Below are 25,646 nucleotides of genomic sequence, written 5' to 3'. Positions count from 1 at the left end.
ATTTTATTGTGAGGTTACGATTCATTTTTATCGTTATATACTATGACACTACACTGTAAACGAAAAGTAGCCCGGATGGGGGTTTTAAAGAATAAGATACCGATTAAACTCCCAAGCCTAAAGCATTCACTCCCGCACATGGGAGTACAAAAACTAGAAACCACCACTTTACTCTGGTCGCTAAGAGACGAGGTATAAAAGCGACAACACCTGATTTTACTCCCATTTTAAACTGGAGTTCTTGTATGACAACCCTCCGCAAGACGAAATGGGAGTTGAAAATACCCCCATCCGTCCACCCGTCTGCCGGAGATCGGCCGCCATTGACGCAGCCGGCGTTTCCCCCGTCCCGCTCAGTCCCGGCTCTGGCACCAACGGGTTTCCCGTCGTGGAAGAGGTCGTTATAATGGGTCCAAGACGTTTTGGGGCTGGTTTTTGTACAAAATCCCGACGCTCTCGAACAACAAATATTACACCAGTGAAAAAACAATCACAAAATACGAACTTTTCGCTCAATCTGGCGAATACTCAAAAGTTGAGTGTACTATGGGGAAGCAGAAGGCAATCCAGCTCTTTTTCGGGCAGACTCAAGTATAATGCAACCATTGTGTGTTGTTTAAAGGCCCTTTCACACGGTGCATTTTTCTGGCGCATTTTGACTCGCGAAACGAGTTTCGTGAAGTGAATACGCCGTCTGAACAGGACCGAAAAATGTGCGTCTGCATCTCCCTGGGTTTTCACGAAAAACACAGCCAACGGCCTCTCGAGAAAGCTTTCACGCGATCTCAAAAGGATAAGCGAGCCGGCTTAAGAGGGAGGGGAGGGGGGGCGGTCTGTCCAGATGTTCTGACTTCCTCCTGATTTGTGCATGTGTAAACATTTAGGGCGGGAAAACAAAGGGAAAGGGTGGGGGGGGGGGGGGGGAGGAGGGGGGTTTCAAAAGACATCTGATACGCTAACCTCCCCTCTCTGGAAATACCGGCGTCGGTATCTGGCGGGGCCAGATTTCTTCCCGATTCCAAGCCACAGCAGAAAAAAAGTAAATAAACACGGCGCGATCCACGGATGGATACGTAGGTTGCGTTTTCTTGGTCCACACGAGTTCGGGTGCGCACAGATCGGTGGCGCGTGGCAGCTTTCTCAATTTTTGTGCACTCGTAGCGACGAGCGCGAACGTTGCACGCCGCCGCCAAGAATGCTCTATTCGCGTCATCAACGAGCCCGGAGAGCGCTGCCCGACGGCGGTGACTACCCAGAAGCCCACGCGCGAGCGCCCCATTCGGGAATTCGGGGCAGGTGGGGCCAGTGTGGTGCTCGAGGCGCTCACTTCTGCGATCTGAATCTGCCGTTCTTGCCGCGTGTCGTCTGCTGTACACGTTTTTCCGTGCTGGTGTGCATTTCTAACGATCGTGCGCTCGACTGGGCGATTGTGCGCGTGGACGTGGACTGCTCCGAGGATGTGCTACCGCCGTTAGGCCTATCTGTCCAACGAGCCCGGGCCCATAGGCCTAACAGCCGGTGGTGGTGGTGGTGTGCCGGCGAAAGCGGGAAGCTCCATGACGCGTCAAAGGTAGAGTTAATTAGAATTAACGATGACCTCAACGATGACCTCATGTGTGTTCTATATTTTATCATGTGCTAGTCGTACGTTAAGGCAGCCGTTCCCGGTCGAAACAAGCACCATCGAATGTACGGGAACGGAATTCGGGGCAGCTGGGGCCAGTGTGGTGCTCGAGGCGCTCACTTCTGCGATCTGAATCTGCCGTTCTTGCCGCGTGTCGTCTGCTGTACACGTTTTTCCGTGCTGGTGTGCATTTCTAACGTTCGTGCGCTCGACTGGGCGATTGTGCGCGTGGACGTGGACTGCTCCGAGGATGTGCTACCGCCATTAGGCCTATCTGTCTAGCGAGCTCGGGCCCATAGGCCTAACAGCCGGTGGTGGTGGTGGTGGGGTGCCGGCACAAGCGGGAATCTCCATGACGCGCCAAAGGTAGAGTTAATTCGAATTAAGGATGACCTCATGTGTGTGTGTGCTATATTTTATCATGTGCTAGTCGTACGTAATGGCAGCCGTTCCCGGTCGAAACAAGCGCCATCGAATGTACGGGAACGGTGGACCCAATGAAACATTTTACCAAGCCGGCCAGAAATTTTCATCTGGAGTGTCTCGGCTAGGTGAACGATAGTAGCGGTCCGCGATGAAAGTGGGACTGAATTTTTGCATTGTTTGCAAAGGTTCTGTGAAATGCGCTACAATTTCAAACGCGTACGTTGTGTAATTAGGCTTCGTCCGCTTTCTTCGGTGTCAGTTTCTTGACTCGGCGAACAGACTGGCCATCTGTCAGAAAGAGGTTGCTGTGGAATATCGATTTCATTGAAGCATTCCGGCGGAATCACCAGAGTCGCTTGACACCACTCCGGAAAATCCGCCAAGCAGCTAGTTTCGACAAACCAGATAGTGTGATTTGTGTTTTGTCACATTTGTGTGAGATTTTGGAGAAAATAAATGCTGGTCTGCATTTGTTATCCCCCAACATTTGTTTGTTTTCGATCTGCTAACCACTACTCCGAATCGTTGTTTTGAAGCGGGTCCAAACCACGGGAACGAAAAGGTACCGACTGGGAATCCGACATACGGTACGTGTAAATACGACGCGGTTGCCGCGAAGACACGCATGCTCAAGGTGGCAGCTCGTCGGGATGCGCTGGCTGGCCGCGCTGATAAACCAGACATTGGCGTAGCCAGGTCGTGTTCAAGGGTCGAAGCACCTTCGAAATTGCATGGTTTTCCTCTTTCCCCCTTTCCCTTTTTCATTGTCAACTTTTTTTTTTCTTTTTTTTTTTTTCTTTTTGTTTTGTGAAGGCATTAAAAGTCCTATGTGCTTCTCTTTCTGTTCGACAACCCACTACGGCGAGGGGCCGGAACATTCCAAAGCAAAACGAAGATGACAACACTGTCCGTGGACTGCGTGAGCGTGAGAAATAGAAGTCCGGCTCCGGCTTTCCGAAGAGCTCTCGCCAAACTCGACAGTGTTATTAGCAACCTAAGCCTTTCTTCGGGCTCGCAGGTGCGGATGACTCCGCTCCTGACGTCACATAAGCCGCGAAATCCTGAACTCGAAGGACGCTGGCCTCGCCTCGGAGAATGCAGGCGGCTTGAATAAAGTTCCTCTACTCTTTGAGCCTCAAGGACTCCACGCCACTATCAGGGCAGCGAAACAAAATTTCAAAATAGCAATACTTTGACTTTGCAAACCCTACAACCCTACAAACAGGACGACAAAATGACAAACAGCTTAGCTTTCTTTTTTTTTTTTTTTTTCGTCCCGTCTTTTATTTGTTTTGGGGGCATACCAAAATGTAAAAAAGAAAGAAAAAAAAGCGGGAGAGAAATGCGGCAGCATATGCACCCTAGAAGCACTTTGGAATGCTCATAATTCTTTTGGTTTCAAAGCGTACCGAGGTTACTTCTTTAATCACTGCAGTGGGTAATGTTTATAATCTTGCGTTCAACACGTGAGTCGTGAAAGTTCCTTTACGTATATAGATACTCAAAAATTAATTCAATAGCCAAAGCTGTCGCTTGACGCTTTTTTAAATAATGATTATTGACCTACAACTTCAAGCGTGCCATCAACGTCTCCAACAGAGTCGGCACATTCACGTCAGGCAGCATCGTCCGCCCTAGGCGAGAGCAATGTCATGGCCAACGACGTCGGTATCAATGTCGCAATCCTCGGGTTTGGCCAATCACCAGCCTGTGCGGAGCATTCGTTTCATTAAACAAACTGTCTGAGGAAGTTCTGGTTTGGACACAGATGTGAAGGGACCGCACCGCTTAGCGCGTGTCACCGGTAGAGACAACTTGCCTTGGTCCCCAGGTCTTGTATTCTAATGTCAACCGCCTGCTGCAAATCCTGGCCACCATGCCCGTTAGCGCCGCTGAGGCGGAACGTTCGGTCTCGAGACTCCGAAGACGGGAGCCATACCTGAGAGCATCAACGTCCCCGGAGCGCTTGCTACTCCGTTCTTAGCTCAGACCAGAAGCTCCGCCTTCAGCGCGAGCTCGCTGGCTTCCGCTGTGCTTTGTTTGCGCGCGCCTGCGCGTTCAGACTTGTGCCAGCAAGAGCAGAAAGCTCGCGCTGAAGGCGGAGCTTCTAGTCTCAGCTAAGGGTGAACGGAGTATAGGGGTTGCGCTTTTGAACATTCACGGGAACATCCAAGACAGCTCCGAAAGGGTCCTCTCGCTTCTTTCGATCGACCGACCGCGGCTTCCACTAAATGTTTAGACCCCACAAAACGATAGAAACTGGTACTTTTCTCTGCCACTTTCTCGGAAAACCACAACGAAGAACGGAAAAAATCAGAAACATGACCACAACACGATCATTTCTGAAAAATGTGCGCAGGAACAATGAGCGTGACGTTTCACTTGCTCGTTGCCCCGGTCAGTGCGCGTTGGAGTTTTTATGTGTAATCGTATTCTAAACTTCGCTATTCTTTGGCAGTCTTACGTAGTTTTCAGTCATTGGATACCCCAGTGTTCCACAGAGAAGGGAACGCACCGGAATATTTTGTGAGCCTGTCTAGACTTTTTTGTTCAAAGCGCATTATTATATTTTATGATTGCGTGTTTTCGTTGCTCCACAGTAAAGTTCCCCTCTTTAAAGATCGGAGGGACGAAATAAAAAAGGTTGAATTCTTGTCTTCTGAGAAACAGAAAAATAGCAACTAAAATTGTGTTTGCGGGATTTCTTTTCCTCTTTCTTCATATTTTTTTTCCTACTTTTGAATGGTCTGGGCAAAGGAAAGCATCCCCTGAAAACATTTCCTGGCTACGGCACTGGCGGACTGCTTTCTGACTGTTCGCGTACCGGATCGCCGTGCAATGCTCGAAAAGGACAACGAGCTGGCGTGTTATCTCCGATGGGTGGAAAACGCACCAATCTCGCCGTGCCCTTTTATTTCGATATGGCGTAAAATGTGCGTGAAATATCAACAGGTAAAGTGACAAGATTTAGGCACATAAACAAAATCAATCATACTGTGAATTAAAGTCGTGCATCTTTATATTTAATCCCGTGTAGGTATGCCGCGAACTTTTTTCGACCGAAGTTTCGATGATCGATTCAAGTGGTTCAAAAGATTCCGAATTTTCGAACTTTCCATATTGAGAAATTCGACGGAAGTCGAATTTTCGAACTTATTAAACTAAGAAGTTCGACGCTTTCCGAAATTTCGAACTTATTACCCGGCAAAATTCGATGCTTGTCGAACTTTCGAACTTGATAGACTAAAAAATCGATGATTTTCGAACTTTCGACCTTCTTGCACTAAAAAGTTCGAAGCTTTTCGAACTTTCAAACTTCCTACGCTAAGAAATTCGAAAATTTACGAACTTTCGAACTTATTAATCTACAGAATTCAAAAATTGTCGAACTTTCGATTCCTGAAACGTCAAAGGTTTGACGAACTTCGAGCTTTTAGGGTAAAAGTTCGAAGTTCGTCGAACTTAAAAAAACCGGCGGGCGGTTTCATTTGGATTCAAGCAGTGAGGTACATTCGCAATTTTTTTTTCGCAATTTTACATGCGTTGCCACATTCCTTGCGAAAGACAATGCCGTTTATTTCAATCATCTGGCATGCTTGGTTTTAAAGAAATAGGTTCCCGAAGGAGCGAGGAAGGACGACGGGTTTTTGACAATTGTCGTTCGGGCCGTATTTGAAGCGCGCTATAGCCGAAGCTATTTATGGTAGAGATGTTAAACTTTTTTAAGAATGATCTATGTATAGCTTAGGTAAGTGTCGTCTTAAGATATGATTATTGTTGTTCAAGACGAGTTTCGAAGAAATATCAAAACATATACCTACGGGCAATTATGCCCTAAACTTGGTAATTTTTTTCGCCTACATTCTTTAGGTATCGCAGTTAAATTAACACCAGAGACAGTACATATCATTACCATCTGCAGATTACAAGATAATGTATTTCTTTTTTCCCCCCGTTGAGGAACAAATTAACTCATGGGGGAAGATTTCTAAAATTGTTCAAGTTCAGCACGTCATTAAAAAAAAACACATTTTTTTTCTCAATTTACGTTTTTGGGACGTGTTTCTTTTGGCCTGTGCACATTTTGGTGGAATAAACTTGTTTCATAGTTCTGGGCCTCTGAATATGCAAGAATACAACACTTCCGGCTGGTTCTTGATAGTTATTTTTTCTCTCCAGCTTTTTATTTTCGCATTTATTGTTATGTTTATTTATTGATTATTTTTTACCAATGGCACAGTTATTTAGGGCGAAAAGACATAGCTTTGAACTTCCGAGCCACCGAGCATGTGACGAGTAGTGCCTTCTGACAACGAGTTTCTAACAATGACCATCTACGCGATCTTTTATGCAGTGAAGAGCGACAGTAGCTGTACATATGCATAAATAATTTCAGATTAAAAGAAGCTAGACCATGCCCTCTTTCCCTGTATTGTTTTCTTTAACAGCCCGAAATATCTGGGAGGGGGGGGGGGGGGGGGAGGGACTGGAGCCCCCCCCCCCCCCCCTCCCAGATATTTCGCCCCCCCCCCCCTCCGTTTTTCCGCTTCCGACGCCACTGGTATTGTAGAACGCTCCTCGACCTCAAGTTGCGTCAGCTTCTGTGCTTTTTGCTCGGCGTTTCATCAGTTCCAGAAAATAAACCTCCAAAGCAATTACAAACAAAAAAAAAAAATGTCAAGATGCAGGCAAGCTGGTGTATGTTGATCATGATACAAAATCCCGAGACTGGGAATGAAATTCGCAAGAAATAGTGTAAAAAGAAAGAAAAAAAGGAACAGGACAACGTCTCAAACTCAGCCGAGTTGAGTTTGAGACGTTTTCCTGAGCTGAGTTTGAGACGTTGTCCTGTCCCCTTTTTTTCTGTCTTCTTACAATTTTTCTTTAAAATTTCATTCCCAGAGCTGAGTTTGAGGCGTTGTCCTGTCCCTTTCTTTCTGCCTTCTTACACTTTTTCTTCAAAATTTCATTCCCAGTCTCAGGATTTTGCATCATGTACAAACTAAACTTACTATATGGCAGCGTCACTCGGGCGGCGTTTGATCGGATTAGTACCAGCGTGCAAGGGGGTAGGGGGGCAGTTTGCCAGATCACTTCAAGGTTTCTCTGAGCCTCAACCACCTGCCTGCCCCCGGCCGTTTTGAACTGGATGAGTATCGTTAAACAGTGCGTTCGTAGGATCACTACTTCGTGATGCACGTTAATGACCACCCCGGGCTGGCAGTCACAATTACTGATCTATTGTCACACGTCACTCTGCACTGGCAAATATTCCAGCACATCCCGGACACTCGTCGTCTCATTTAATTGCCTGACCAACTTCGCGCAGTCTAAATATCACACCCGAACTTTTCTAAACCTGATTTCGTGAAAACCAGTGTGGTGTGAAAACGTTATTTGAAACTGAAACTGGTGGCGGAACATGAAAACCCGACTTCGAACTTTGCGCACTTGGACATCAAAAAAACTTAAAACCTTAAAAGTTTTTTTTTCTTTTTAAATTTAGTCTTGAAAGAGAATCGAAACCTTCGACCTTTTCGAACTTTATGTAAAAAGAAAATCGCAATCTTCGAATTTATCGACCTTTGTCTTTAAAAATTCGAAACGCTCGAATTTTAGATCTAAAGCAATTCGAAACGTTCAAATCTCTCGAATTTCAAATTAGGGAAGTTCGAAATCTTCAAATTTATCGAACCTCAAGTAAACAAAAATTCGATATAATCGACCCCAACTTTTAGAAACCGTGAAAGCTTCGAACTTTTCGATTTCGAACCCCGCGATTTAGGAAAGCTGCGAATTTTTCGATTTCAAACCTCCGTATGGTCGAAAATATAGAAGCCTTTCGAATTCGAGCATCAGTTCGGGTCGAAAATATCGAAACCTTTCGAAATCGACCCTAGGGTGGTTCGCGGCATCCCTAATCACGTGCAAAAATAAATATGTTCAAAAATTCATTTGCAAAAAAAAAAAAAGATTTTGTATCAAAGCGATAGGCAGCATTATCTTCAATCTACCTTTCAAATTCAGGTTCCGATAATTTTAGTGGTTTTAAGTACTATTTGTATCCGATAAAGCGATTTTATATTTTTCGGTTTTGAAACCGAAACCGAAACAGGGTGCCTATGGCAGGTGGCGCTAGCTATCGCCCAAAATCTCCCCGCTCATATCTTGTTTTGAATGGGCGTCCATAACTTTGCTCTCAGAGGCGAGTCGTCGGGTGTGGGTGTCGTCGTCTTGTGCCGGCGTTCGCCGCTTATTTTTTACTTTTAAGAACCTTAATAATGGGCGTTTCTTACTAGTACCTTGTTCAAGAGTGTCAAACGGTATCTCGGAGACGCCGCGTCTAGTCATAGACCGTTGGCTGGCAGCGAGAGGCTACGAAAACTTCAAACGGCCGGTGAGCACAACTCTTTTCTTTGTTCAGAACGAAGTGTTACTTTTGCCGTAAGCTTGCTAAGCTATGCTCTAACCTTGAGCCCCTTTCCCTGGCAAATCGCGAGCGCTTGTTTCGCACTTGGACTCGTCTTCGTGGTTGTGCGACGGCACCGCGTTGTATCGGATTCGCCTACTTCTGATGCTCGTAACTGGGCTTGTAACAGTACCGCATCCCTCAGATGTCCACGCAACTTTCTATTGCGAAGTGGCACTGGCATAATCAGTTTCGTGAGTGCCACAACATCGCCAACAGAAATATTGAAGCTGAAATGTTGCGAGTGATTTCCGAATAAACTGCTCCGAAAAAGGCAGAGAACTTCTGTGGCTCGCTCGACGCGCTCCGCCCCTTTCCCACGGATCGGTTGGAGCTAGACTTTTAGTTGATCGTTTTCAGAGGCTCTGTACTGCTACGGGCGCGCGCTTCAGAGCATGCATCGAAGTGGCAGCGCGAGCTCCCGCTACGAATAGCGTGGTCTGAAAACACGGCCGCTCGCCGAGCGCTCTACCGGCTGCAGATTTACCAGCGGCACAAGAATCCGCCCGGCGAGCGCGTGCTATTTGCCAAGGGAGGGGCTACTAGTATGCTTGTGACCTGGGCCGGTTTGCTGGATAGCGACGTTGTGTTTGTCCTTTACCTGTCCCGGCTTTCAATATGTCGAATGCGCCAAGCGACTGAGAGAGAGGAAGAGACGAGTGCGCGAGGACGTCAGAACGCTGAGCTCTGGTCGGATTGATTAGTGGGTAGACCTAAAGCCAGGTACCTTGGTCTGCGCTGCATGTGTCAAACACATTCTGATGCAAGAGCGTAACGCCAGACGCATTCTAGCTCGTTCGACAAGTGCAATGAAGACAAAGGCAGCTAAATTTAGATCTACCCACTAATCATTCAAACGAAAGCTTGGCATTCTGATGTCCCCACGCTCTCTCATTTCCCCTTCTCTCTTAGTCTCCTGTCCAGTATTGTTACCTTCAATAACCGTTTATGTCGTCCAAGTTTGCCACGTTTACATAAATCCGACTTGAGTGCGTAGACTTTAATTATTCTCAGAATTAAGCCGATACGCCAGCATTCACCTTAAAGGGGCCCTGCAATCATATTTAAGCGTCAACCTTTTTTGCGGTTTCCACTTCTCTTGTGGTCCGGGCAAGCCAGCGGGTACGGAAAGAGTAACCAAATATCAGTGCGTCATATTTTAACCGGACGACGCGGAAACCTCCTCCACCTACGGGGGCGCCCCGCGGTACCGAAAGTGCACGAAATGTGACGTCTTTGGTCCTGGGCTTACTACTGGTGAGAGCCGCTAAAAGCTTCTTTTAGTCGAAACACAAAATATAAGTGGCGAGAACCGTCTCAATTATTTATGCAAGTAGTTTTTGTTCAGTATTTTAGATCAGGAAAGAAACAAATGCAGTTTATAAAGTCCGGAAACCAGAAATGACCCGTCGACATACCCGCCACCAAGCGGTAAAAAAGGCGGCGCATACTAGAAACGAATAGTAGGATCAGGCTCCAACGAGTGGCTAGCGTAGAAAGGTCCCGGATGTATGCGGTGGCACTGCGGTCATTTACGGACTCGAGGATTTGATTGGTTCCGAGCGTTCGGCACAGGTTTGGCTTGCAGTTTGGCTGTTTCGCGGTATGGCAGCGCAAAGTGGCTCCTGTTCTGAACTGATCTTTACCCCGTGTTTGCTGTCGTTTGTGGCCAATCAAGTGTCATGCCGAATTAGTGTTTAATTGTGCAGCAAATGCAATGCGAGCCGCCCTGGCTGCCTGCTCCTACAGCCTATCCAGAACATGCTTTTGTGGCACCCTCTCGAGCTGTCGACGCAGAGTGCGGCAGCCATGAGCGCTTGCTGCGCTCACTACCCCTCCTCTAGTTCACGGCCACTGAAGTGGCCAAAGACGTCACGAAGGAAGTTATTTTTTGCTTGTTTTTGTTATATTAATTTGCCTATAACTTTTAAGATAAAGCGAAATTCGAGGGGAAAAAAAGTTTCATTAAGTTACTATGTTTAGTGCGCTTAAGTTCGGTGCAAATTAAAAACCAGTAAAAAAGTCATTGCAAGGTCCCTTTAATGCTCAGGTCCTATGCTAAGATGGCACCATGTTGTGTCACATCTCAAAGTTAAACCAGCATTTCCAACTCAAGCCGAACATTGTAATCAAATTTTCTGTCTGGTGTTCCGCATGCGGTGGCCTTTCTGATAGCATAAAGATCTTAACCACGGTCTTTGATGCTCTGCAAGAAGTTACAGGATGCAAGAAAGCGCTGATAGTTCTGGGCCTTGCCACTCTAGAACCGAGGGAACAATACTGCACACGACATGGCGAGCAAGATCGTTTCCAACGGCTTTCAAGACACTACAGCTACTTCGACCATGGTTGGACCACAAGGACGAGAGGTTCCAGTGCAAGCAGGAGCAGCACTGAGGTAGGAACTACTTTTTCTGCAGTACCAGCACTTTGAGCTCGCGACCCCATTCCTGCTTACAACTTACTCTAGGGGCTCCCTCCGATGCACAAGGCCAGAGTGGGTGCCGCCCTCGCCGAGCAGCTCAGCTATTTGCGACTCCAGCGAACTATAGGGGCGCGCCGGTTAGCCAGTATGGCGGGCGAAAGGAGGTTGCTTTCGTTGTTCAGCACGCTGACCACCATAAATTCTTTCACTGCAGCAGAAGATCGGTGTTACATGTGAAAGCAAAGCGATTTTTCGATGGTAGAAACCTTCTAGTCAGTGCGTAGGAATGACACGGCGGAAGCATAACAATAATTACTGGAAGCAATGTTTGTTTCTATGCTGCCTACGTGAACCAAGCAGCGATAACAGACGACAGAGTGGAAACGACCTCCTCTCCTGAGCTTCTCGGTGTTGCCGCTACGCAGCGTTGATTTCGCTGGAGTCTCCAATATTCAGCTCATTTACAATGGCAAGAAAGGTTTTCGTTTCTTCTCGAGAGAAACTTACAGACAGACACCCAGGATTGTGCCCACTTTTTTTCTGCTGCCAACAAGACAAGACTCACCGCCTCCATGTTCTCAGCTAGGCACATAGCCAGGATTTTGATTCGGGGGGGGGGAGGGAGAGGGAGGGGAGGGGAGGGGAGGGGAGCCCGGTTTTTGCTACCAAGTCTGCCAATACTGAGTTGGCGGCAAAAGGAAAAGGAATGCTATACTCTAGCTCTGCAATGCCTATACAGTTACTCTATAGACGCTTTCAGCGAGTCAGTTACTCGAGCTGCCACCAGTCGGCGCGCCCTTCGCGCGCTTTCCGGGCCGCCATAGCCGACCTTCAGTTTCTCGCCGTTCGTTGCTCCGCGTTGTGTGCTGCACAGGCCACTACCGGAGCTTCGTTTTCGTGTTCATTTACGTTGCGCGTTGAAATCTTGGATTTTCTTTAGGTCTTTTCGATATTTAGGACTTTCATTTAATCATTTGATATTTATATTTTGACATAGCTCTTGCATTTTCTTATTTATGGAATGGAATCGGACAGCGAATGGGTCGACGATACAGGATTATGAGGCTTCAATGACCATGTAAGTAAATCCCATTCTTACGTTTTTGCCGCTAATAAAGGGCAGTCAACACTATTGCGACATATTTAAATTGCAACTGACGCAGTAAGGCTATCACAGTTCTGCTTCTCGCTGCATGAGCGCGCTCGTTTCCGTAAAGCCGACCCGCCATGTAAGCAATTTAGCGTGTGACAGTCGAGCGACGGAGATTTCTCACTGTCGCCCGTCGCATCGCTCGGTTTTGGGATTTCTAAAAAACGTCGCTCACCGTCTTGGTCGCTTGCTCCGTCGCTTCCATGCGGTTTGCCTCGTCGCGCGACTGACTGAGTGACAGCGAAGCGGGTCGGCGTCGCTTATCTGGTCGCTCGCCAAATAGCTTACATGCGGTTTATGCTCAATTAATTTTCATGCACACACCATTGAACCATTGGCGCCTCGATATTAAGTATAAACCGCATGCAAGCGATTCGGCGAGCAACGAGACAAGCGACGGTGACCCGCTTCGCTGTCGCTCGGGCAGTCGGGCGATGAGGCAAATTACACGGAAGCGATGGGAGCAAGCGACCAAGACGGTGAGCGACGTTTTCTAGAAACCCAAAAAAACGAGCGATGCAACAGGCGACAGTGAGAAATCTTCGTCGCTGACTCTCGTCGTCGCCGCCGTCGCTCATCTCGTCGCATGCTAAATCGCTTACATTCGGGTCGGCTTTACGGAAACGAGCGCGCACATGCAGCGAGAAGCACGACTGGATAGCCTTACTGCGTCAGTAGAAATTTGCATATGTCGCAATGGTGTTGACTGCCCTTTATTAGCGAGAAAAACGTTAGAATGGGATTAACTTACATGGTCTCTGAAGCCATAATCTTGTATCGTCGATCCATTCGCTGTCCGATTCCATTTCATAAATTAGAAAACACAAGAGCTATGTTGAAATATAGATATCAAATGATTGAATGAAAGCCCGAAATATCAAAAAGACCTAAAGAAAACACACGATTTCAACGCGGAACGTAAAAGAACGCGAAAACAAAGCTCCGGTAGCGGCCGGTGCAGCACACAACGCGGAGGAGCGGCGAGAAACTGAAGGGCGGCTATGGCGGCAGGGTCACGTGACGCCAAGATGGCGGCGCCCATGAAATGTTGCCTGAAAGGGTCTATATCTGGACTAAGCGCAGCGCTCGCGTTAAACCACAAAACTAAAAAAAAAAAAAAAAGATTGCAAGAGTGCAAAGACAGGAAAGGACCTTGAGACAAGTTGAAAAATGTGTCATCTCGGGATCATCCTTTTGTTAATTTTATTTCTTACGTTTTGTAACAAGTCGTCGCAGATTGTCACCGCGAAGCGGCTTGAATGGGTGGACCAGGTAGGTTAAAGGGATACTGAACCGAAATTTGGATTTCCCAAAGTAAGGCTGCAGAAGTGTTGAACCAGATGCTACGAACTCCAAAATATCCCTCGTACATCGATATCTCAAACGGATGGCCATACTTTTGCAAAAAGAAGGGCGCGATCAAGCGAGTTCTTTGACGTAACTGTCCTCTGGGAGAATTTGAGAATGAGGAGAAGCGGCCTCGCTTCTCTCCTCCTCGCTTCGGTTCACCAGCTTGGCGGGACGTAGCGAGGAGAGAGAATGTGAATCCTGACGTGCCTTGTCTCGTCGGCCGGGTTCAATCGCGCACTTCTTTCCCAAAAAAAATATGGCGATCCGTTAGATATATCGCCGTATGTGTGGTATTTTTTGGTTTTGCAACTTACCACCTATCCGCCCGGCCTTGTTTAGTTAGCTCGAAATCTCGGTTCAGTATCCCTTTAACACGCGCCTTAGTGTTACGTGTGCGACATAGTGGTCGTCCCCCACTGCAGTGGCGTGGACAGGGAGGAGGCTTATGGGGCTTCAGCCCTCCCTCCCCTGGTCATAAAGATCCCAGCCTCCTCAGCCAGCCACCCCCCCCCCTCCCTCCTAAAAAATACTATGCATGGCACCGTGAAAGTGGCAAGTTATTTTCTTCGACAAGGAAGGGCACATGGGGGTAAATTACCTTGCTGCAATTTTAGGGGTTTCTATGGTGCAGTATTTGCTTTAAAATGTCAGGGAAAAAAGTATATTTTGGCTTTTAAAAAGCTGCATCCAGTTAACATCTGCAACGATTTTTCGTGCAGCGAATTGCCCTATGACGAATCGACCTATTCGACGAATGAACCGCCGACGAGTTGACCGTCGACGATTTGTCCTAGACCCTCACCACATCATCTCAGCTGCGATCTACAACGCAGGACGACATTGCATTCCTATAGGACAGGGGTCTCAAGCACGCGGCCCGCGACTCGCTGGGACGCGGCCCGCAGGCAACCGGCTACGCGTTCCGGTTCCTGTGCGCTGGAAATGGCATGCGCCATAGTGATCTCATCACGCAGATTCATTTCCGCTCGAAAAGTAGCTCTGCTATTTTAACATATTCACATAGTTTATACTTATCTGTGCTCATTCGCCCTTTGTTTCGCTTTATTTTTTTGCTTCCCGGCTCTTTGTAATGTACAGCAATTACGCTACTGCTGCAAGCGCAAACTATTCGTTTCAGGATACATCTCGGCTGCACGAACTCTCTATCAGCAGGAGTAGCTGCCAAAGATAAAGCTACGAGGTCAGGACTAGATCCATCACAGTATTTTCTCAGTGTGTTGTAATAAAAATCGTCAGGAAAGCAAGGACTGTCAAATTAGCTGATTGATTTTTTAGAGACAAGTTGGACTTGGTGAATTTCCGAGCAAATTAAGCAACGAAAACGACAGTGCAATTTCTCTCTTGTTCCATTAAAAATGCTAGCATGCTGGCGGGGCGGTGTCATTTTAATTATTGATATCACATGACGTGAGGCCCCAAAGTAGTCATATAAACCAATCAAATCTAAACATGTCACTGGCAAAACTGTGAGTTACAAAAAGCATAGAGGACGAGGTCTTTTCATTTTTAAAATCGTCTAACTCCCCCCCCCCCGTTGCTTTGGCCCTCGACCTTTCCGGTATGGGATATCTGGCCTTTAGACTCAAATGAGTTTGAGACCACTGCTATAGGAGGTGAGCGTCAGAAACGTTTAATAGGACCCAACAAGGTGGGCAACAATTGCCGGCAACTTGCGACGCGCAAACGTTTCTCGGTGAAGTTATGGAGTGCGAAGGTCAGTACACGAGACCTCTCTTGCTTAGGCGACGCAGGTGGACATTACCAGTCGACTGCTTCCGTTGCATTCTCATATTTAAACAAATCTAAAATTATTACTGTGAACCAAGAAACTTTTTTTCTTCTCAAGTTACAGTATTTTGTGTGCAAAATAAAAAGTGTTACTGTATCTTTGTGGCGTTGCAAGCACGAGGTGCTTAGGCCTTTCCGTTGCGGTGTAGAAACGTTATTCTAAAACACCCTGACAGAGCGCGCGCTAACTTATGCGCTAACTTTAGTGCTAGCATGCGCTCGGTCGTTCGGGCGAAAAGTAAATCCGGTAGAATAAACACAAATTCAGGACGAAAACAGACGCATGCAACTCTTTCAACTCTCAACGAGATTTATTTCGTCTCCGTTCAAACGACGGCCATCGAGCAGGTTCAGGGGAGGGAGCAGAGAAGGAAAAAAGGGGGGGGGGGGGGGGGTTGAAAGAAGAAGAGGGGGAAAAACAGGTTCTTCGCGGCCTTCCCTCAAGGCCCCTGGTCCCTTCTGCCCAGTTCAGGATGGAGGAATTTCATCTCCCTGTCTGAAAGGGCTAGAGAAGCGAAGCAACGTTAGTGACCGAGCTATTAATGGCGTACGATTCGGTGACTTCCCTGCCAAATCTCTGCCGGTGTCCTCCCAATACGCGCGTACCTTCGTATCTGGGCGAACAACCGTCGCACTTCATACGGTGTACGACTATTGGATGCATAGAGTCGTCGGGGGGTCTGCTCACCTCTCGCGAGTGTTCCCTCAGGCGCTCATTTAGGCGCCTGCCGGTCTGCCCTATATACCCCCCCCCCACACGAAAAAAGGATGGTATAAACCACCTCCTTCCTGCACTTAACAAACTGCTGTCCGTGCTTTTTGTTGCATTGGGTCACGGAGGGTGGGGTATTCACCATTCTGCACATTTGTTGAAGCTTTTGCTTGCAGCTAAACACTGCCCCTATCTCGAAGTGATAGGCAAGTCCCTTAAGGCGATGTGCGGTGTTGTGCGAGTAGGGGATAACTGCAAAATGTTTTTTACGAGGAACAGGAGCGGCTGGTGGTGCCCGGGAGGCAGTGATCAGCCTCTTTAGTGTCTTTGCCACTAAGTCTTCAGGGTACCCTGCCCTCTTTAGCCTTTCTGTCTGTAGAAGCATGCTGTGCGTGGTGAGATGGGGGCACGACCTGGTTCCAGAGGATTTTAGGAGTGAGTTCACGAGACCCCGTTTTACTGCTTTGGAGTGGGCACTTGTGAAGGGCGGACCGGCTTTTGTGTGCGCTATCTGAACTCCCAGCATATCCCATCGGGGTGCATCTTCAGGTGCAGGTCCAAGTATTGAAGACAGTCTTCAGACGGGTCTTTTCTCTTGAAGGAGAGTCCGGTGGGTCTCGAAGCGAAGGCCTGAATGACAGACTCGGGAGGGGTCTGCTTTGGGTGCACGATCAGATAATCGTCTACATACTGAAACACCCGGCTCTCCGGTGCGGTCTCCTCCATTCAGCTCCTATGCACAGCGCGCACAGCGTGCTTCTACAAACAGAGAGGCTAAAGAGGGCAGGGTATCCTGAAGACTTAGTGGCAAATACACTCAAGAGGCTGATCACCGCCTCCTGAGCACCGCCAGCCGCTCCTGTTCCTCGCAAAAAGCGTTTTACAGTTATCCCCTACTTGCACAACACCGCACATGGCCTTAAGGGACTCGCCTATCACTGAGCAAACCCCCGACGACTCCATGCATCCAATAGTCGTACACCGTATGACGTGCGACGGTTGTTCGCCCAGTTGCGAAGGTATGCGCGTATTTGGAGGACACCAGCAGAGATTTGGCAGGGAAGTCGCCGAATCGTACGCCATTAAGAGCTTGGTCACTAACGTCGCTTCGGCTTCTCTATCTAGCCCTTTCCGACAGGCAGATGAACTTCCTCCGTCCCGAACTGGGCGGAAGGGACCAGAGGCCTTGAGGGAAGGCCGCGAATAACCCGTTTTTCCCCCTCCTCCTCTTTCAACCCCCCCCTCCTTTTTCCTTCTCTGCTCCCTCCCCTGAACCTGCTCGATGGCCGTCGTTTGAACGGAGAGGAAATAAATGTTGGTGAGAGTTGAAAGAGTTGTAAGCGTCTGCTTTCGTCCCAAATTTTGTTTATTCTTTTTGATTGTTTAAGTATAATTACCAACACGCTTGTTTTTAATGTTAAATCCGGTCGCTGTAGCTATTTTACTATATGAAGTTGGTACTGGTGTGGGCCTTTAGCGACAATGAGTGGAAGTCTGGAATAATAAATAAAAACATGCTCTCCTGGCGCAATAGACGCAGTGGTTGAGTTGCCAGCTGACTGCACTGCTATTGAAGTAATAGGGCAAAGATACGCTAGTTGATCATTTACTGAGATAAAACAACAGAGCGCTAAAGGCTGATTTTGGAGTAGCCATAAATATTCTAAGAATGCGAACCACTTCATAACGGCAGCCACGAGCGAGAGTTCGATGTTTGGTACAGCCCGTCGGGACAGCCCAGAGATGGAGAACGGCAACCTCCCTGTTTGTCGTCTGCTAGCAGAGACGGGCGCGTGCCCTCTCTCGTTTTACCCTGCCGACCCTGCTGAACTTCCCGGATGTGTGGAGAGGGTGCTGTGGTCTAACAAAATGGCGCTGCCGTGAGAGAACTAAATGGAATGGTCTATAAGCTCCCTACGGAAGCCAGAGTTGCGCATCTGTTTTCCACGTGCCGTCGCGCCGCTATTCGCCGAGATCCGATCACGTGAGCAGCAGACTCAAATGCCGTGCAGGAAAGTAGACGTTGCGTGCGCCCCAGCGTACGTTCCCCTGCTTCAGTCAGATCCTCATCTGAATTCAGTCAGATGAGGAGCAGGATCAACGTGCCGTGCAGGAAAGACGGCGCTACGGGGATAAACACGCAACTCTGGCTCCCATAGGGAGCCTATACAGGAACTCTGCAAGCACTGGTACCACAGATCGAGCAGCACCTACCTCTCCATGCTTATGCCGGAAACTCTCAGCCTCGGGGTTCGGCCGTGGTTGGCGCCAGGCATGTAGCAAATGGGGGGGCCCATGGGGCTTGCCCCCCCCCCCCCCCCCCGAAATCTTCCATTTTGCTGGGACCTCCTGTCCCCCCTCCCCCTCATACAGCATTTTGTCATAGGCGGCCCCGCCCCACCCCCCCCCCCCCCCCGCCCCCGCCCCCCCCCCCCCCCCCCCCCCTTGCCCGAAACAAAATCCTGGCTACGTGCCTGGTTGGCACGGTCTCGCGCGGCGAGATGCAGCAGTGTCCTGTGAGCAGTTAGAAACAATCTCGCTCACCAGGGCGTGCACAACTACATCCTCTCTTTTCCAGAGTGAGGGTAAAAACCGGATTTTAAGCCTTGTTCAACTTCTTACTAACTGTGCAGCGATATTACCAATTCTAAGCAGTCGCAAGAGATTAAAATCTGTTTTTGCACCCTCTGGTAATAAGCAGTCACGAGTTTGTGAAACAGCCATTGGAAACGTTTCCTTTCAGTTAATTTATACCGCTAAAACGATATCAGTTTTGAGCAGTCAAAGCAGGGTCAATCGAAACTTCGAGTTCAGACCAACATCCTTTTGCGAGTTCTTAATAAAGTATTCGCACGACTAGGTTTCTCCCTGAGCACAGGATTAAACGTCATCGAGCTCTACTAAACTCACGTGCTCCGCATCACGAATGTTCTCAAATCCCCCCAGCTCGTGGGGAGCCGAGAAGAATTTGTGACCGGCCGACAGAATATCTGTTGTTTCGTCAGAGCGACCAGGCCTCCCCTTTGCCCCCCTGCTTTTAGGAAGGTACAGCAGTTAACAACATTCAGGTGGGCGCCTTTTTAAAAAAAAATTAATATGCTTTTTGTTTGACGAGTTTCCAAAGGTCGCCAGCACATTTGAAAAAGGAAAGACTCCGGCAACTCCGACTCGGTTGTGCGAATGCTTGGTTGATATTTCTGCACTGCCTCCTCCTTCTCGTTTTTTCCTTCTCGCAGCTCTATGACATACTCAATTTCCTCCAGCATTAATGATCTCTCATGAAATACCCCGTCACCATTATGCACATTTACAAGGCGATCAAAAGCCTTTTAGCTGCACGAGCAGTTTGTTTGAAGCTCACTACCCATACAGGCATTATATTCGATCGACTTGTCTTTTTTTTTTCTAAAAGGGGCACTAAACCAATGTCTGCGAAAGTCTATTTACGGTCATAAATGTGGACGTGTCTGCAATAGTTCCCGAGGAATCGATTTCTGATGCCGATTTAAGTAGCAATAGCTACTCAAATTGGTTAAGTGCTTCTTTAATTTTTTAACAGACAATTGCTAACCAACAGATTAAAGCAGGCTCCTCTGTTCCGTGCAATTTGCTCTGTAATCAGTCGGTCAACTTGACCGTCAAACTATATCTTCGATCTGATATGTTTGGTATACTATCCCCATCACGTGAGCGGATAGTTGAAATAGCTGCAAGGCTATGTCTTTTTTATCAAAGTAGACCGTCGTCTGTGGTGAAGCTAAGGTTCTTGAGAGGCAGGTGCTTTCTTGTGGCCCTTGTGGGTTGCTCTTCACACGTCCGTTTGTAGAGCAAGGTTCAGCATGGTGACGGGGTATCTTTTTGGTGGTAGTCTTTATCCGTGCCACAGTTTTCAAGGGCATAAGAGCATTATTTGGTTGACTGACACTTAACTTGGTATTGTGAGTCAAGTAGATTGTCACGGCTGTGCTCATCTTCTTTGTCAATGCTTTCAAAATATTGAGAGGTTATTGTCTGATTGGCCACTAATTGTAACTTGGCTTTGTTACAATTTTATGTCCTCCCATTCCGAGTTATCAGGTTGTAAACCAGACCGAGGTGCCTGCAATTTGACAGGCTTACTGTTCTGCAAGGTCCATCAATCTTAACAATACCTAGGTGGTTGAGATGAATCTTCAAAGCTCTACTCTAATTATTTTTATTATTTTATTATTTTTGTTCTAAGTGATGGCTTCTTTTATGCTTTGTATTTTCAGAAGTGGGCCTTCAACTCCTTCAGCTGGTGCTGCAAGCCTGCTGGCACAACTTGTGGCCCAGGTACCAGAATGAAGAGCTGAAAGCACTGTTCGAGTGAGAGGACCAGTGGCCCTTGCGCAGCTCGAAAACCGGACTGGGCAGTCATCAGAGCTATTTATGTTCCACTTCCATTAGCTCCAAGATGTTTCGTTGGCACCCTTTAATGGTTTCCGTCCGTGATGTCACAAACAGAATTTCCCTTGTCCTGATTGGCGATATTTGCCTCTACCTCCCTGTAATTGGCAGGATTTCCCTCCCCGTTAGCCGGCATTTGGGTAAGCATTATCAGTATACAGGAAGCTATGGTTCGGCGGATCGCAAACCCAACTACAGCGACGCTTTTTGTCGCGCACGTTGCTAATAGTCTGCGTCACTAGTTGTGTGCAGTGCAAGCGAAGCAACTCCAGGCAAAAAAAAAAAGGGCAAGCACTAGGAAGGCTGGACAGAAGAAGAGGGCGAGGCGAGAAAGAGAGAGCACTAGGAACGTTAGAGAGGAGGGTAGGTTTCTCCCCTCCCCAACCTTTCTAGTACTTGGCCTTTCTCCCCTCGTCTGGCGTTGCCTTTGTCTGTCCTTCACGTAATTATAGTCTGTTACAACTCAAGAATGTAAGGAAAGGGAAAGGAAGGCCGGGGAGGAGGAAGCAGACGAATTGCTGGAGAAGAGAGGAGGAAGTTTTTCCCTCTTCTATCTAGCATTCCGTCTGCTTCCTCCTCCCCAACCTTCCTTTCCCTCGCCCCATCTTCTTGAGCTGTAACTTACTATAATGAAACATGGTATACGGGACATGTTGCTTTTTGAAACAATCAAGACTCATGAAAGATTGATAAGAGCCTGTTGGTATGGTTATTTTAATCTTTAGTGGAATAGACCAATCTCACTTAGCGTTCAGCGCATGTGTGAAGCCGCCATAACTTTAGTTCACAAGAGGCAGGTGGCAGTGCTTGAGACACCTCGTGCCGTCTCGCGCTTTGCACGCGCAGAGCTCCAGCGAGGTTGGGGCACATGCAGAAAGATGAAAGTTCCCTTGATGCATTGCAGCAGCAGTGGCTTAGCCAAACTGGCCTGTGAAATCAGTCTATGACAACTAAAAAAATTGAAATTATTTGTATAAGTTAGGCAATTCCTTGTTATGTATTTGCCAAATATAATTGTTAGGTGTACATCCTTTAAAGGAATGCTGAAGCAAAATTTTGATTTCGGGAAACAACGCAGAAGCGCTAGGCGGGACGCTACAAACCTGAAAGCATCACGCATAAATCGATATTTCTAACGGATGGTTGTATTTTTGTGAAAGAAGAGCATGCTTGAACAATGGCCAAAAAGACCCGTGACGTTGCAATTCTGGTTTCCTCCTTTTCTCACTTTGACTCCGCGAGGACGCGAAAAGGGAAAGAAGCAAAGCCGTTTCCCCCCTCCTCAACTATTCTGCAGGAAACACGATGTCGCGATTCTCACTCATCGCATCCTTATTTTACAAAAATATGGCCATCTGTTCGAGATATCGCTTTATGAGTGGTGTTTAGGGGTTGGTGGCGCCCCGTTGAACACTCCTGCTACCTTATTTTGTGAAATCTAAATTTCTGTTCCTTTCCTTTAAGACCTGTTCACATTAGCACTACACCTGTGCTGCCAAGTTATTAATCTTGGTGAAGCTTTTAAAGTACTGCATTAAGTCGGTTTGGGGATGCATCACGCTACGATTTACGACAGAGGTGCCCGAAGGTATTGGAATCACTCCATCAAAAGCTCAGAGAACAAACTTACCTGAGTAAAAGGTAAAAAAAATGACTATTTTTTTCTGCCTACGGCGCCCGTCTGCTAACTGTGCACCCTTTGACTGGCTCAATAACTGACAGATGGCGACATCAACCCTAGCGGCTTGTAGCTGCTCAGCAGCCGCCCAGTCACACCAAAATCGGACAACCTTTTTGAGTCATAAATGGTGCACACTTTTTCGGTGCTATAATTGTCAGAACATTATTTTATTTTCACCCCCAATAAATCGCATTAAATGGACACAAAAATAATCAAACCGATGGTTCGTTGAATAATTTCAGCTACATGTGGTGTGCTTTTGGCGTGACCGTGGAGCTACTGAACTGCCATAAGGCGTCGGTGCCGTTGCCGCCATTTGTCGGTTGTTGTGCCAGTCGGAGGGTGCGCATATACTAGCACACTGGTGTCATAGGTAGCCAAACCAGTTTTTTTACTTTTTACTCGGGTAAGTTCATTCTTTGAAATTTTTTCTGCGATGCTTTCACCACCTTCAGGCACCTCTCTGGTAAATCGTAGTGCAATACATTGTGAAGCCAATTTATGCGGTGATTTGAAAGGCTTCACCCAGATTCGGGGCATTACAATAGTGCAGTACTATTAGTAAGTGCTGGGAATAGTGCTGATTTTGCTCTTTGTTAATGATCTGATGCTCATACACTGCTGTATCAGTACTAAGTTAAGTTCAAGTCAGCACTGCTTTACTGTTGATTTAGCTCTGTGCCATATATAGTCGTTTCTCAAAGAGTTGATAACTCTTGCATGTTTGCAGTGCACACGATTATGATAATGGGAGGGCTTTTGCTTCTTCTGCCTAGTGATTGTGCGAGAGTGAAGAAAATTATAGTTTGTAGGAGTAAATCGCTAGAAATGTATATTAATTTCAATTTCTTAAGCTTACATGCAGCAAAACAGGTATCCTACAGTTTTTGCAATAGGTCGTTTTGTTTGGTTTGACTTTTTAAAAGCTTGCAATAAGCTGTCAATTTTTCCGGCTTTCAAAATTTTTACATGCTTGATGACATTTTTGCAGGACTGTCACTCACTCTTAAAGTTACTGAGACTATGAAACGATGGAAAAGGAAACTAGCGCAGAAAGGTAGATAGTAATAAACATGTTTAATGTGAACTGTTGAAAATAAGGGTGTACCTTGGTCTTTCTTCTTTTTTTTTTTTCAAGGTTATTACAACAAAATTTTAGCACTAATTGTACTGTCTAAATGTTAACCATGTTCTGCCCACACCATGGAGACACCGATTTTTTTTTTTGATAAAAAAGACGCCGAAACATTATTTAAATAAACCAAATACTGTCACGTCGCACCACATAAAAGCAGCACCGCTACACGGGAACATGGTGGCAGGCTGTGTGCGCCCGAGCCCTGTCTAACTTGGCTGAACCGGTTTTCTTTTTTCTCCCGTGCTTATTCAACTCCTGCGGAGAGCGAGGAGGGACAACTCAAGCGGCCAGCTTGTAGTGCATTGACATCATCAAGTGGCGAAGCTCACAGCCACGCCAGCCCCCATATAGCCTTGATTGAAGGAGAACCAGACGTCACGAACGTGTAAGCTCACAACCACGCCAGCCCCCACGTAGCTTTGACTGAAGGAGAACCAGACGTCGCAAACGTGATGCATATCGGGAGATCTTCTGAGACACTAGTTTTAGATGTTTTGTGTCTTTTTGAGCAAAAAATTGGTGTCTCCACTGTAAGGTCAAAGCATGGTTGACATTTAGACAATAAAATAGGCACTACAATTTCGTTGCTATATCACTTTAAAACGATTCTGCCCTTTTACCATATTTTCAATATCAGTAGTATTGATATTGCTTTGAAGAAACTGTCTTCAATTCACTTCTTGAGAAAAGTCCACTCCCCACCTGGTTTGCAAGGTTCATACGATAACGTCGGAAACATTTGTTGTGTTGATTGTGAGTACATTTTAACTTAAATGCTTGTGCTTTTTTGGTTACAGGTCCCTTCCAGCACTACGCAAAAAAGAGAATGGCCAACAGCGGACTGATTGCAGGAAGAGTAATTGCATCTACCGCTACTACATATAACGAGCAAGCTGCGACGTCTAAGAAGGAGCAGTCAGAGTATTTAACATAAATAAGCTGAGGTAAAAAAATCTGTGACTCTCATTATGTTTTATCAAATTCTGTTAAGTTTGAGGTAATTTATTTCAATATTTTAGGACTGATTAAGGAAGAACTTTGAACTTATGGTATGGCTCCATCAGGATGTGGCGTACCTCATTGCCGTCTACTGGATTTTCCACATCCACTACGTAAAGAAGGCACATAAGATGCTGACTTTCATTGAACGTGGTTTTGCCGACTGCTACATGAAGCCACGGGTGAAGACACTGGAATTGATAAATTTCTACAGAGCGATCGTGGCTTGTGTACCACAGTTAGCCTAGCGTACCCTACATTGTAATAAATACCCCTGTCAGTCGGGCATTTAAATGGCCTTCGGAATGAATTCCTTCAAAGAATCGGCAAATCAGTTCACGATCTCGGCTTTGCCTGTGCCCTTTGGTGTTCGCAGACATTTCTTGAGGAGTTTGCTCTGAAGGCCATTTAAATGGCCGTCTGACGGGGTATAAGCCAGTTTGCGCCCAAGGCAAAATGAGCTTTTGTTACACGACATGTGCAAAACATATTCATAGTGCAATAAATTTATTTCGTGCATTATACTACCTGCTTATGCCTTTCCTTCCACACTTTCTGACTTTGAAGAAACTCCTAGATGGATGCGAAGGAATACTCCCTTAGGTATACGACTCCTAGGAGATGTGAAAGAAGACTCCCGTGGGTCCACGTACTACCTCCCAAATGGATGTTAAAGAATACTCCCTTAGGTCCCGGCAGTAACTCCCAGGTGGATGTGAGAGAATAGTCCCATAAGTGCACATAAAAACTCCCATATGGATTGAAAAAATAGTCCCATAAATGCACGTAAAAACTTCCATATGGATGTGAAAAAAATAGTCCCATAAATGCACGTAAAAACTCCCATATGGATGTGAAAAAATAGTCCCATAAATGCACGTAAAAACTCCCATATGGATGTGAAAAAATAGTCCCATAAATGCACGTAAAAACTCCCATATGGATGTGAAAAAATAGTCCCATAAATGCACGTAAAAACTCCCATATGGATGTGAAAAAATAGTCCCATAAGTGCACGTACAAACTCCCATATGGATGTGAAAGAATAGCCCCATAAATGCACGTAAAAACTCCCATATGGATGTGAAAGAATACTCCCGTGGATCCACGAAAGAACTCCCAGGTGGATGTAAAGGAACATTCCCGTGAGTCCACGTAAAAACTCCCATAAGGATGTGAAAGAATATTCCCTTGGATCCACATAGGAACACTCTGATGGAAGTAAATAAATACTCCCATTGATCCATGAACAGACTCCCGTACTGCTGGGAGTTCGGTACATACTCCCTTGCATCCCCCAAAAAACTCTGGCCTGCGTGGGAGTTCATTCTGAACTCCCATCCTGCAGAGTATAAAAACCTCCCATAAGGGAATGCGCTAGAGGACAAGCGATGTACTCCCATCTGGGTATATTTTCGTTTAGTGTGTACGAGGA

The 25,646-nt window shown here is 46.8% G+C and overlaps 1 protein-coding gene across 1 annotated transcript in view; it reads right to left on the bottom strand.

Annotated features, from left to right (window-relative positions):
- The window catches only part of LOC8052649 (bcl-2-related ovarian killer protein), a 131,949-nt gene that overhangs the window by 62,081 nt on the left and 44,222 nt on the right, over positions 1-25,646 (bottom strand). The gene's annotated exons all lie outside the window — the stretch shown is intronic.

This window comes from Ixodes scapularis, unplaced genomic scaffold (assembly GCF_016920785.2).
Source record: "Ixodes scapularis isolate PalLabHiFi unplaced genomic scaffold, ASM1692078v2 PGA_scaffold5__190_contigs__length_132052651, whole genome shotgun sequence".
Taxonomy (NCBI): Eukaryota; Metazoa; Arthropoda; class Arachnida; order Ixodida; family Ixodidae; genus Ixodes; species Ixodes scapularis.
Note: the sequence above shows the minus strand (reverse complement) of the source record. Positions and strands in the feature narration are given on the sequence as shown.